This window comes from Pleurodeles waltl, chromosome 9, assembly GCF_031143425.1.
Source record: "Pleurodeles waltl isolate 20211129_DDA chromosome 9, aPleWal1.hap1.20221129, whole genome shotgun sequence".
In the NCBI taxonomy this organism is placed as follows: domain Eukaryota; kingdom Metazoa; phylum Chordata; class Amphibia; order Caudata; family Salamandridae; genus Pleurodeles; species Pleurodeles waltl.
Window position 1 is genome coordinate 26,638,972 of NC_090448.1, and position 15,331 is coordinate 26,654,302.

Below are 15,331 nucleotides of genomic sequence, written 5' to 3' on the forward strand. Positions count from 1 at the left end.
GGTAGGTTTCCCTAGGTGCCGGCTGAGCTAGAGGCCAAAATCTACAGGTAGGCACTTTGCAAAAAACACCTCTGTTTTTTTCCAAAATTTAGGATGTGTCCACGTTGCGCTTTGGGGTGTTTCCTGTCGCCGGCGCTAGGCCTACCCACGCAAGTGAGGTATCATTTTTATCGGGAGACTTGGGGGAACGCTGGGTGGAAGGAAATTTGTAGCTCCTCTCAGATTCCAGAACTTTCTGCCACAGAAATGTGAGGGACATGTGTTTTTTTAGCCAAATTTTGAGGTTTGCAAAGGATTCTGGGTAACAGAACCTGGTCCGAGCCACACAAGTCACCCCTCCTTGGATTCCCCTAGGTCTCTAGTTTTCAGAAATGTACAGGTTTGGTAGGTTTCCCTAGGTGGCGGCTGAGCTAGAGGCCAAAATCTACAGGTAGTCACTTTGCTAAAAACAGCTCTGTTTTCTGTGATATGTCCACGTTGTGTTTTGGGGCATATCCTGTCGCGGGCGCTAGGCCTACCCACACAAGTGAGGTATCATTTTTATCGGGAGACGTGGGGGAACGCTGGGTGGAAGGAAATTTGTGGCTCCTCTCAGATTCCAGAACTTTCTGCCACAGAAATGTGAGGAACATGTGTTTTTTTAGCCAAATTTTGAGGTTTGCAAAGGATTCTGGGTAACAGAACCTGGTCCGAGCCCCGCTAGTCACCCCTCCTTGGATTCCCCTAGGTCTCTAGTTTTCAGAAATGCACAGGTTTGGTAGGTTTCCCTAGGTGGCGGCTGAGCTAGAGGCCAAAATCTACAGGTAGTCACTTTGCTAAAAACAGCTCTGTTTTCTGTGATATGTCCACGTTGTGTTTTGGGGCATATCCTGTCGCGGGCGCTAGGCCTACCCACACAAGTGAGGTATCATTTTTATCGGGAGACGTGGGGGAACGCTGGGTGGAAGGAAATTTGTGGCTCCTCTCAGATTCCAGAACTTTCTGCCACAGAAATGTGAGGAACATGTGTTTTTTTAGCCAAATTTTGAGATTTGCAAAGGATTCTGGGTAACAGAACCTGGTCCGAGCCCCGCAAGTCACCCCTCCTTGGATTCCGCTAGGTCTCTAGTTTTCAGAAATGCACAGGTTTGGTAGGTTTCCCTAGGTGGCGGCTGAGCTAGAGGCCAAAATCTACAGGTAGTCACTTTGCTAAAAACAGCTCTGTTTTCTGTGATATGTCCACGTTGTGTTTTGGGGCATATCCTGTCGCGGGCGCTAGGCCTACCCACACAAGTGAGGTATCATTTTTATCGGGAGACGTGGGGGAACGCTGGGTGGAAGGAAATTTGTGGCTCCTCTCAGATTCCAGAACTTTCTGCCACAGAAATGTGAGGAACATGTGTTTTTTTAGCCAAATTTTGAGGTTTGCAAAGGATTCTGGGTAACAGAACCTGGTCCGAGCCCCGCAAGTCACCCCTCCTTGGATTCCCCTAGGTCTCTAGTTTTCAGAAATGCACAGGTTTGGTAGGTTTCCCTAGGTGGCGGCTGAGCTAGAGGCCAAAATCTACAGGTAGTCACTTTGCTAAAAACAGCTCTGTTTTCTGTGATATGTCCACGTTGTGTTTTGGGGCATATCCTGTCGCGGGCGCTAGGCCTACCCACACAAGTGAGGTATCATTTTTATCGGGAGACGTGGGGGAACGCTGGGTGGAAGGAAATTTGTGGCTCCTCTCAGATTCCAGAACTTTCTGCCACAGAAATGTGAGGAACATGTGTTTTTTTAGCCAAATTTTGAGGTTTGCAAAGGATTCTGGGTAACAGAACCTGGTCCGAGCCCCGCAAGTCACCCCTCCTTGGATTCCCCTAGGTCTCTAGTTTTCAGAAATGCACAGGTTTGGTAGGTTTCCCTAGGTGGCGGCTGAGCTAGAGGCCAAAATCTACAGGTAGTCACTTTGCTAAAAACAGCTCTGTTTTCTGTGATATGTCCACGTTGTGTTTTGGGGCATATCCTGTCGCGGGCGCTAGGCCTACCCACACAAGTGAGGTATCATTTTTATCGGGAGATGTGGGGGAACGCTGGGTGGAAGGAAATTTGTGGCTCCTCTCAGATTCCAGAACTTTCTGCCACAGAAATGTGAGGAACATGTGTTTTTTTAGCCAAATTTTGAGATTTGCAAAGGATTCTGGGTAACAGAACCTGGTCTGAGCCCCGCAAGTCACCCCTCCTTGGATTCCCCTAGGTCTCTAGTTTTCAGAAATGCACAGGTTTGGTAGGTTTCCCTAGGTGGCGGCTGAGCTAGAGGCCAAAATCTACAGGTAGTCACTTTGCTAAAAACAGCTCTGTTTTCTGTGATATGTCCACGTTGTGTTTTGGGGCATATCCTGTCGCGGGCGCTAGGCCTACCCACACAAGTGAGGTATCATTTTTATCGGGAGACATGGGGGAACGCTGGGTGGAAGGAAATTTGTGGCTCCTCTCAGATTCCAGAACTTTCTGCCACAGAAATGTGAGGAACATGTGTTTTTTTAGCCAAATGTTGAGGTTTGCAAAGGATTCTGGGTAACAGAACCTGGTCCGAGCCCCGCAAGTCACCCCTCCTTGGATTCCCCAAGGTCTCTAGTTTTCAGAAATGCACAGGTTTGGTAGGTTTCCCTAGGTGGCGGCTGAGCTAGAGGCCAAAATCTACAGGTAGTCACTTTGCTAAAAACAGCTCTGTTTTCTGTGATATGTCCACGTTGTGTTTTGGGGCATATCCTGTCGCGGGCGCTAGGCCTACCCACACAAGTGAGGTATCATTTTTATCGGGAGACGTGGGGGAACGCTGGGTGGAAGGAAATTTGTGGCTCCTCTCAGATTCCAGAACTTTCTGCCACAGAAATGTGAGGAACATGTGTTTTTTTAGTGAAATTTTGAGGTTTGCAAAGGATTCTGGGTAACAGAACCTGGTCCGAGCCCCGCAAGTCACCCCTCCTTGGATTCCCCTAGGTCTCTAGTTTTCAGAAATGCACAGGTTTGGTAGGTTTCCCTAGGTGGCGGCTGAGCTAGAGGCCAAAATCTACAGGTAGTCACTTTGCTAAAAACAGCTCTGTTTTCTGTGATATGTCCACGTTGTGTTTTGGGGTATATCCTGTCGCGGGCGCTAGGCCTACCCACACAAGTGAGGTATCATTTTTATCGGGAGACGTGGGGGAACGCTGGGTGGAAGGAAATTTGTGGCTCCTCTCAGATTCCAGAACTTACTGCCACAGAAATGTGTGGAACATGTGTTTTTTTAGCCAAATTTTGAGGTTTGCAAAGGATTCTGGGTAACAGAACCTGGTCCGAGCCACACAAGTCACCCCTCCTTGGATTCCCCTAGGTCTCTAGTTTTCAGAAATGCACAGGTTTGGTAGGTTTCCCTAGGTGGCGGCTGAGCTAGAGGCCAAAATCTACAGGTAGTCACTTTGCTAAAAACAGCTCTGTTTTCTGTGATGTGTCCATGTTGTGTTTTGGGGCATATCCTGTCGCGGGTGCTAGGCCTACCCACACAAGTGAGGTACCATTTTTATCGGGAGACTTGGGGGAACATAGATTAGCAAAACAAGTACTATTGCCCCTTGTCTTTCTCTACATTTTTTCCTTCCAAATATAGGAGTGTGTGTAAAAAAGACATCTATTTGAGAAATTCCCTGTAATTCACGTGCTACTATGGTCACCCCGGAATTCAGAGATGTGCAAATAACCACTGCTCCTCAACACCTTATCTTGTGCCCTTTTTGGAAATGCAAAGGTTTTCTTGATAGCAATTTTTTACTCCTTATATTTCAGCAAATGAATTGCTGTATACCCGGTATAGAATGAAAACGCACTGCAGGGTGCAGCTCATTTATTGGCTCTGGGTTCCTCGGGTTCTTGATGAACCTACAAGCCCTATATATCCCCGCAACCAGAGGAGTCCAGCAGACGTAACGGTATATTGCTTTCGATAATCTGACATTGCAGGGAAAAGTTACAGAGTAAAACGTCGAGAAAAATTGATGGTTTTTTCACCTCAATTTCAATATTTTTCTTTTTCAGCTGTTATTTTCTGTAGGAAACCCTTGTAGGATCTACACAAATGACCCCTTGCTGAATTCAGAATTTTGTCTACTTTTCAGAAATGTTTAGGTTTCTGGGATCCAGCATTGGTTTCATGACCATTCCTGTCACTGACTGGAAGGAGGCTGAAAGCACAAAAAATTGCACAAATGGGGTATGCCCCAGTAAAATGCCAAAATTGTGTTGAAAAATTGGGTTTTCTGATTCAAGTCTGCCTGTTCCTGAAAGCTGGGAAGCTGCTGAGTTTAGCACCGCAAACCCTTTGTTGATGCCATTTTCAGGGGAAAAACCACAAGCCTTCTTCTGCAGCCACTTTTTCCAATTTTTTTGAAAAAAACGAAATTTTCACTGTATTTTGGCCAATTTCTTGGCCTCCTTCAAGGGAACCCACAAAGTCTGGGTACCTCTAGAATCCCTAGGATGTTGGAAAAAAAGGACGCAAATTTGGCTTGGTTAGCTTATGTGGACAAAAAGTTATGAGGGCCTAAGCGCGAACTGCCCCAAATAGGCAAAAAAAGGCCCGGCACAGGAGGGGAAAAAGGCCTGGCAGCGAAGGGGTTAAGATAATTGAGTAATACAAATAAGCTTGTTGTAAAGAATATTGAAAATGTTTCAATTCTGAAATCGTGAGACTGTGAATTAACCATCACTGAGTCTTGTTGCTGGGACAGTGGTCTTAAGAGCGTCTCAATCACTCCTGATATGTTCACTCCATACCAGACTTACGCCTTGTTTCTCTCCCACCATCACCCTCTTTTCACTCTCTTCTGCATGCATCACCTTCACTTCACCACCCCAGACCCAACGCACACATCACCTGCAACCACTGCATTTTATTTCACTTTTGCCTTGTCAACATGTTGACAACTGTGTACCTGTTACACATGCATTTGCACATAAGCCACAATTATAAGAGGTCTGTGAGACCAATGCTCTGTGCGCTCTGCAGAGAGGCCAAGGATTGGATGAGCATTTATTCTAAAGATGTTTTTGACCCTCTGGTAGGCACCTTGAGAACACTCACTGCCTTCAGCCTCAACTCCAGAGATCTTAATCATGACCTGTTGTAAAAACGTGGAGGCGACTCCGTTCAAAGTATGCACCATACAAGTTTAATATTTACACACACAAAAGAAAGAAACAGAAACACAGTATCCTGGAAACAGCTAACACACTTAGATGAATGCAAGATGAAGTAAACACATGAAATATAAAGAGAAACTGAAATGCTGACATGGAGAACCCAAACATGTTTACATTCATTGTTCAGAAACTGGATCAGTATTTTTTCCAGTATGGTTGCCAGTAGGGAGCCATTTCAATGTCCATTTTTATTTACTATCGGGTCTGAGACGAGGAGGGATCCGCCCCACTTAAAACCCTTACTTTGCACACTGCAGGTGCATAAAAACAGGTGCTTGGCCCGTGCTGCGCCACAATAGCCATTCATGATACGTATCATCAGTGCTTTAAATGGGCCGGTACTCTCCGGTACTGAGTACCGGCACTTTTTTATTTTGAGAGGGAGAGTACCGGCATATCTCAAGAAAAACGTAATACTTTTAATTGGAGAGTACCGGCACTTCTCAGAAACAAGCAGGTACTCTGATAGAGAGTACCTGCACTTCTATTTTTCCATTTAAAGCACTGCGTATCATGAAGAGTTGTGCTGATCGCGCAGAGCCAAATGCCTGTTTTTTGGCGTGTGAGCAGTGCTTAATTTGAGCCAGTGGTTTCCGGCAGGGGCCACCGTCACTCATTTTTGGGACTGACACCTATTTTTCCTCATCAGAACTTGTCCTGAGAGCAAGAGAGGGAAAACGCACAAGGGGAATGCAGGAGCAAGAGAAAGACGGAAAAACCACCACAAGGGAAGAAATCAGGAACCTTCGAGAGTGATAAAGGGGCAGAGAGTGTCTGGCAGTGGATTAAAGAGGACTAAGGTGGGTTTCAGATTACACGGCATTCAGCGTGTCGTGCTGGCCACGAGCTTCCAAGCAGCGCTTCGGGCACTGGCACTTATTCTTCTACAAATTAAGCACTGGGTGTAAGGTGACTAAACTTTATACATATAACTCAGAATTTCTCAGAGTTAATGCATGAACTTTAAATAGCACGGGTTAGAAATAGATAGTCAATCCCTGCTTGCTTTTCGACTTGTGCTGTCTGCATTTCATGAATTAGTTTGGAGAAATTCCGAATTATGGGGGTGATTCTAAGCTTGGCGGGCGGCAGTAGCCGCCCGCCAAGCGGGAACCGCCAGAAGACCGTACCGCGGTCAAAAGACCGCGGCGGTCATTCTGGGTTTCCCACTGGGCTGGCGGGCGACCGCCGAAAGTCCGCCCGCCAGCCCAGTGGGAAACACCCTTCCCACGAGGACGCCGGCTCAGAATGGAGCCGGCGGAGTGGGAAGGTGCGACGGGTGCAGTTGCACCTGTCGCGAATTTCAGTGTCTGCAAAGCAGACACTGAAATTCTTTGTGGGGCCCTCTTACGGGGGCCCCTGCAGTGCCCATGCCATTGGCATGGGCACTGCAGGGGCCCCCAGGGGCCCCACGGCACTCCATACCGCCATCCTGTTCCTGGCGGGCGAACCGCCAGGAACAGGATGGCGGTATGCGGTGTCAGAATCCCCATGGCGGCGCAGCAAGCTGCGCCGCCATGGCGGATTCCCATGGGCAGCGGAAAGTCGGCGGTACACCGCCGGCTTTCCGCTTCTGGCCGCGGCTGTACCGCCGCGGTCAGAATGCCCGCCGGTGCACCGCCAGCCTGTTGGCGGTGCTACTGCCAACCTCCGCCCTGGCGGTATTTACCGCCAGGGTCAGAATGACCCCCTATGTGTATTAACTTTAGACTACCCAAGTACCAAAATGTGGTGCTTGCTGGTGAGCTGGGGCAGCTGAATAAGATTTGGCACCAGAGGATAAATTAATCTGTAATGATCTCAAAACCCTTTTTTAAAAAGATGTTTAAGTATTTGGAGCATTCAACAACAAGCTACAGGTTACCAGAGCGCCAGTCTATTTATTTACACCCTCGCGACAGTGGACTGCAAATCCATAGCCAACACGACGCAACATTTAAATGCACCAGGACCTGTGCAACAAGCTAAAAACATCTGTTAAGGAAAAAAGTGTAATATGTCAAATAAAGCCAGTGTCACCCTTCTACAATAGGATAGGCTCACTCCCGCCTTATTACAGCAGCGAGGGACGGCTGTAGCGCTGGTAGCGTCTGGTGCAACAGTCTTTGTTGGCGCCCCCCCCGACCTCCTTCTCCACTGATTCCCTCACTAGCACCCTCCAACATTGTCCCTCATCTCCACACAGCCCCTCTCTCACATGCATTTCATTTGTTTTATAGCGCCTATCATACCGGCGTAGGGTGTCGGAGCACTTTACATCACACACATTATACGAAGTCAATGAATCATATGTGTGTGTACATTCATCTACAGGAAATATTACTCCCGACAATGAGGATTACAAGAAGTAGGAATCACACGTCATCCATACTAGTAGGCGGTATACTTTAAGAGTGTTTGGTCTGGAAAAGCACTAACTCTGGATTTAGAACCTACCACACTGGTTGGCTTTATTAATAAGAATGTATTTCTATCCTAACAAACCCTTTTTAGCAACGTTAGGATAAAGAAAGACTGAGGGAAAAAGCATAACATTATAACCTATACCATGCAGCTAGCCGGCAGCTCTTCGATGGCAGTTCACAGGTCACTATGAATCAGGATTGGAACTTAGGAGATGTAAGTAACAAAAGGATCTTGTTAACAAAAGGAGTTACTGAGTTATCCACATAAAATACAGTTCTGTGATCTGCACGGTACACGTTCTTTGCAGCAGGCACATTAACCCTCCGCGCTACTTTATGATGAGTCAAAACTGGCACTAAACAAAACTCTCTCTCCAACAGGACAATTAATCAGAAGAGTTATCTTGACATTTTTATTGTTGTATGAAAAGTGCTGGACACACATGGAACCCATAAATTATTTCTCCATACAGCACCCCCAAGCACAGGCGCAGCTGCACCTGTCGCACTGCCCTAAAGCCGGCCCTGACAGCAGCAACATAAGTATTTCACATAACATTCTGGCTATTCCTGCACTCGTTCAGTGCAAGCGAGGTGTAGTAGTGGATGAAGTGTTCCTTCTCCATCTGGAATCACTGGTGTCCACTCTGAAACATTTGGCTTAGCTGGCCTACATCCAGTGCCTGGGATGTCAAATGGAGCGGTTTATTGAACACTGAGACCCTCAGGACTGAGCCCCAAACTGAGGAGAGCTGCACTCGACCCATCTCACTCAACCACCACCGTCCAACGCTGGACCTCCATGGATGCCCACAGTATTGGGACATTGGGACATAGAGGACAAGTGCTTCTTGGGGTCCCAGGAACCAGATCAGAGACTGATTAACAACAGTTCGGGTGACATCCTGAAACATCTGACCAAAACACATTGAGCCTCCTCACTCTCCTCAATCAATCGTCCGCCTTTGCAAGTCAAAAATAAAATAATTGCTAGGATTGTCCACACATACGTCCACAGGGACCATGTGTTTTCACTCATTACGCACTTAAACATGGCCATTATGTCAATAATTTAGACTTTAGGTTAAAGCTAACTCAAATCTATGTGATGGGGAGCTTCTTGTTTCTATTTTAACTTGATTTTCTTCATCTGGCTCGTCTACAAATTACATTTCACACTCTATGTGTCTAAGGCAGTGCTTCCCAAACGTTTTAGAACCATGACCCACTTTTTACAACAACAAACTTTTGCAACTCACCTAACTTTAATTGACATGAAGTGGGCAATGTTTTAATATAACTAAAGCATCGTGTGTCAGTGCATTGTCACTTACAGACGGCACATTTCCCATCGAAAAGGCCACTAAACTATATAGCACACAGATGACAATGTGTGGAAATGAGGTTTCAGTGAATATTTATCATTTGTACATCACCAAGTAAAGTGACTCGATTTGTTTTGATCCTATTAAAATCTTTGATTCCATCTCACTTTAGGATTACAAAAAATGTGTTCCATTTTTCCTTCTGTAACTGCTGAATTTGTACAGTTCATTTACAGGCATTTACTTTTTGTTGTGTGTTACAAAAAGCAACATCCTTCATCCTTTTCTTTCACACTCTCTGTACCCCATCAAGATTGTCACATAATTTACTTTACTTTTCTTTCTCTGACTACAAAGTGAGAGGAGTTTGCAAACACCAAACCCATGTTTAAAAAAGTAAGGAGCAATGTGCCAGATGTGGCCTGACATTTGACCTCTATCTTTGAAGTGCAGCACATGTGACAAGATAAATACGAAATTTAAAGACATCTTTATTTATTGCTTGGACTTTCGCGACCTACCAAACATCGGCCCACAGTTTGGGAAACACTGATATGAGGGGTTGACTTAGGGTTTGGTAGACATGGCTCTCCATCTCAAACGCAATAGACGACCCTGTCTGACCAACTGATGGTGCGCGCACCTCGTTTAGAAACCGGTGGACCGCCAGCTTTTTATCAACGCATCCCCCTTTGGCTCTGTTGATGGAAAGCTACCTCCGTCAGCATGATGGAGCAGGGCCGTCCGAATAAAGCCAACAAACCGCCCACTCTAGAGTGGACAGCCTGATGGATTTTTTTCTGCCACTGCCCGGAAAAAAATGAGAAAAATTATGACCCTCTCACCCTGGAAGAAAACTCCCAAGGTTTAGGAGTCATTTTTGTTTTGTTTTTAAGTAACAAACTTCCACTTTTGCAGTTAGTTTTCGAAAGTAAAATAATGCTAAATGCTGGTGGACAGCCGTGATCACTCTTCCTTTTAACGTACAGAGATGACTCCTGGCCGGCGGCCTGGTTCTGCCTCCACCAGAGGCTATATCTGATGCTAAGGGCCATATGTACGAACACATTTTCCCATTGACACAGAATGGGAAAAACCCTTTAGTACATCTGGCCCTAAGTTTGGTGGGTTTCTCCTTTTCTTTTAACTGTCAGACACTTTCAGCACTTGTCGCAGGAGGTGCTGATAGCACTACACTGTAAATCACGCTCATATGGTCTTTCACTTTGAGTCACCACAGTACTTACTGCTTGTTGAACTGCAACTTATCCTCATAGGGACAGTTCTATGGCTTGGCAGAGGCTGTGGGTTTTGTAACATCAGAACTGTATGAAGGCGAAGGGTGGGCCACATGGTGGGACTTCACAGAGCAAAGCAATCAAAACTTCAGCCATTTTGCACACCTGGGCTCAAAATTCCAGTTTTAGCCACAACTACACATTCCCACCAGTGATCCCATGCCCTCAAATGCACCCCTCACCAGGCAAAATCCCGATATTTTCCACCCCAAAAACATGCCACGTCGACTACTTCACTAGGCCTCCAGTTGTGCCGAAGTCGCACCTAGGAACTCGTCCCAAAACATACCTTTTCCTGAACCAATCCACTCCAAATAACTTGCCAAAACCCGCAATAGATCTCAGCTCCTCGCACACCAAAGAACAACACCCGGGCCACCCGCAACACCCTCGAATCGCACCCCCAAAACATGCCAAACCGCTGCCATAGGATAACATTGGAACCCAACCCCGAACTTCAAAAATGCTTTTCCACCCCATCCCCTGGACCGATCGTCGCCAAAATTGGAGACACACCTTTTCCCACTCCTCCCCTACTGGCACACAAAATCCCCAAACCGTAGCTTCACTCCAACTCACCCTAAAAAAATTCCAAAACACCCCCCCCCCCAACCCATTGAAACCAATGCACTTACAGGGGAGAAGCCACACGAGGGCACCTAGGAGCACTCCGAACATAGTCGAATGTTGGGCCCCCCTACATGGCACTGTTCCCAATGGCCATGCCCAGGGGACTTCTGAAGTCCCCTGGGCATGGCCATTGGGCTGGGAGACAGGAGTCATGTCCATGGGGGTTGTGCGTCAAAAAATTACGCTAGTCAGGTTAGCGCCAATATTTTTGACGCTGTCCTGACTTGCACAATTCTTTGACGCACAACCCCCAGTCTTCCCTACGCCTTCCCTGCCCGGTTAGTGTAATTTATTTTGACGCTAACCGGGCCTTAGCGCCAGCTAGTGTCATTCCTTAAATTTGACGCCTGGCGTCTAAGAATGGCGGTAGTTGGCGGTAAACTTTTTGACGCGCACCTGTGCTAGCGCAGGTTTGCGTCAAAAAGTATGAATCTGGGCCTTAGTTTGTCCACCTTCCACGACTATCTCTGGCCTGCCATATGCTTTCTGTCAACAGGTTCAAATGCCTCCATTTTTAACAAAGTTCTCTACCCTGGTTTCTCCAGGCCTCATCGATCGAACAATCGAAACGAAACTGGAGAGAGATGCAGCCTTCCTTTCAAAGAAACCTTGTTGCGTCTGCTGCGTATTCTGTCATAGATAAAGGAATAACCTCTCAAGACGACTTTGGCGCCCCTCTCTCCAAATATTCTGGAACAAACGTCTTAATGCCAAACAATATTTCATACTCTATGGTTCAGCAGCATGTGCCGCAGTAAAGTATTTAATGCTGTCTGTGATATGCATAGTTGATTTGACCAAGGTCTTATGTTGATAAGCTCCTATGCTATTACTTTTTAAGTAAAACTTGGTCGCCAATCCCACTGGATGATGTCCACTCTACTCATTGCTATTAAGCACAAGCCTTTTGCATCTCCAAGACCCTTGGCCTTGCACTGTGACCACGCCCATATGAGGCAACTACAGGAATCTACTGACACCAGCATGGATTGATCATCGATTGATATGGATTGATTTCAGCGCCTGGATACCCTCGTGGGAGATTAGCCTCGCTCTATAAATCTGATTTGATTTGATAATCTCGAACGTTTGTGCTGCATTTGTAAGGGATATTTGTAGAGACCGTGTTACTGTCGAAAGTTTGGTCAGCGGACAAACTGTGCATTCTAATGTAAACTTCCTTGTTGCTTTTGGCTTCAGCTTCCGCCAATCAGGCTCCTGTAACAATTTATGATGGTGCATAGCTGTGCTGAGGCTCTGGCGTGTGCCAAACCTACCCCTTCATGTGCTGCTCTGCTTCAATCAATCAATCAGTAGGTTTGTACAGCGCTTCTTGTCACCCGTAAGGGTATCCAGGCACTTAAATCATGTGTGCCAGATTTATTTAGTAAACATGCTGCACTGGGAAGCCTGGGGCCGGGCAGTTTTATTGCAAGATGACTTTATAGCTGAGGCTATTTCTATGTTGATGTTAGTTTGTGACCTCGTCCCCGCTGCTTCTTTAAGGATCTGACCAGCAGATTTCGTAGCTCGGTCAGAGGCAGAATTACCTTTAGGTTAGGTTCCCTCACTGTGATGGGGGAGCATGTGCGACACACTCCCCCGTGAGAGCGGTCTTTTGAAAGCAGCTAGCCAGACCCAGAATCGTTTAGCATTGATCACTTTCCCGCATGAGTCTAGGAGTTCCCAATCTTTTAATTAAATGTTATATCTCTGATCGCAGACTGACAAACCACAGACTATCCAAGCTGAGACTGAAGTGTCCGTTTTTAAGGCTAGAGGTAATGCATGCCATTCTTCAGTGTGTGCCTGAGATTTCCTAAGATCTTCATACGTTCATACGTATTTTGATTTAAACTCCATACGTAAAATGCCCCTTCTACCACTGCACACACAGCTGAGTATTGTTGTTTTGTGCTAAACAAAGGGGGAGAAGGAGGGTTAAAGGGGAGGGTCCATCCTCCATGAACCTTCAGTAAACGTATTTAGAGACCCAACCCAGAGGGGAAAAACTTCCACCGAAAAAAAAGTTTTTTTTGTTAGAAAAACCCTCACCCACCAGGGTTACCCCTTGGTGGCATGCTTCATCATCGGGTTTCTTCCTGTTCTGCTGCAGAACGAGGCGTGCCGCGACCGACGGACTACGTGGGAGCACTGTTGGTATCCTCGATGTGGATGCTAGAAAAGGATAGGAGTGGTGGGGTCTTGGTAAATTAAAAACACCCCACTCTGGATGATATTACTAGTTTAATATGTCTCACAGGGGTGGTATGATTAAAAAGGGGGTGTCAGGAGGGTGGGTATATTATGTCCCTGTCCTCCTTACATAAGACGTTCTTATTTCTGGCCACGACGAGGTGAGGAGTAGGTTTTAAGGCAGGAGTGTCGCTTTGAGGAACGTGTGACTATAAGCATACCCCCCTCCTGGAGGAGCTATGATGCAATTAGCATAAACAATGAAACTTTGCCCAGCAGAGCATTGACACTGATGGGTAGTATTTCATTGGTATATATCACCTTACCCCAGTAAATAGTAAAAGTACTTCCACTAGTGCTAGGCGCACAAGGAGTGATACTTTGGTCCTGAAGAGTTTAGGGGTAAACTCCGAAACATGTAGACCACTAAGGAGGACAAGTACATAATATACCCACCCTCCTCACACACCTTTTTATTCATACCACCCCTGTGAGACATATTAAACTAGTAATATCATCCAGAGGGGGGGTATTTTTAATTTACCAAGACCCCACTACTGCTATCCTTCTCTAGCATCCGCATTGCTGATACCAACAGTGCTCCCACATATTCCGTTGGTCGCAGCACGCCTCGTTCTGCAGCAGAACAGGAAGAAACCCAATGAAGAAGCATGCCACAAAGGGGTAACCCTGGTGGGTGAGGGTTTTTTTTAACAAAAATCTTTTTTTCTGTGGAAGTTTTTCCCCTCTGGGTTGGGTCTCTAAATAAGCTTATTGTTTTGTGCTACTACAGGTCGCGCTGATCCATCTTTATAGAATGCTGTGTGATACTCAATGGTTTGACATCTAAGAGTTAAAGGGGCTTATTTGTGAGCCCTTTGTGCCACCAGAACATCACTTTTTTTTTTACTCTCCGGTGGCGCAGACTACATAATCATATCTGTGAGGCCACGCAAAGCCACTTTGCATAACTTTGTATGGCCTCACACATATTGAGTAAGACAAGGCGGCGCAAGTCACAGGGAGGTGTTCCATGGTGACAGCGGTGGGTTTTCCCATGTAAAACATCCAGAGATTTTAACACATCCCCAGATTTATGAGAGGCTGTAAACCTGGGTCAGCACCAAAACCTTACTCCTCCCCAGGGAAGGCTTAATGAAGATAAATATTTGTATTTCTCATTGTTTTTATCTCTATCCATGTGCATTCTGCAGCACACATAGAAGGAGGAAATCGCATCTCTGGATTGTTTCCGAGAATAAAAGTGCCCTTCCTGCACAAAAACAATCCTGCTAACAACACACGCACCCTTGCAACATGGTGAAAGGGTGATTACATTGGCGCTAGACTGCCAAAACTGAGCCAGCGCAGGAGGAAAGGACAGAAATGCACCGTATTGCATGGTGCATTCCTGTCCTTTCACTTTGGAGTAGGACATCTCAACAAGGTGACTTGCTGCGCTGCCATACGCCAAGTCCTTGTAAATATGGCCCAGAGTTTGAGTAAGACTTGAGTCGTGGGCAAGGACTAGGGTTAGTGTGAGGGCGCGGTTTAGTGTTAGGGATGGGGTATGCAAGAGGGTTACCGTAGCGTTCTTGGCTTTGATTTGGGAATGTTATGATATGTCATAAGAGATTGGGTTCAGGAATGTGTCCAGGGATAGAAATTAGAAATACGATAGCTTGTGGCAGGAGCAAGTAGTTTTAACAAAACATTTGTTGTTTGAAAAAACAGAAAACGTCATGAATAATACCATAGACTCTCTTTGTTTGCAAACTATTAGTTTCTCGCTTTCTATTTCAAACCTTTTGCTTTCCAACTTTTAAGCTTGATCTGTCAACCTAGTGACAGGATTCATAATGCATTATGGCAGAGTCTGATGACAATCCACCCCACTCCTCAGAAAATGGCTTTGGTGGTACAAGGTGAAATGCTAAAAGGGAAGGGGGATGGGAGTGAGAGAGGAAAGAGACAGCCTGTCCATCCCAGTCTTGTGAACCATGACTCTCTCTTGGTTCGGATCTTTCCTACTATGATTTTTGCAGGCTGGCACTCTCCAGCAGGTTAGGCATGCACTAAATATAAATAAGCACAGGTATATTTAGCACCATTAACAGACATCAACAATTCTGCAACACCCTGACAGTACAGAAGGTTGTGCTTATCAGATTTAACATGAGTGCAATCCGGTGTGACAATACGAACAGACCAGGGCCCTAGCAATCCTGGGATCAAGGTGAAAGAGGAAAGAAAGGCAAAGCCCAAAAACAAAGCCAG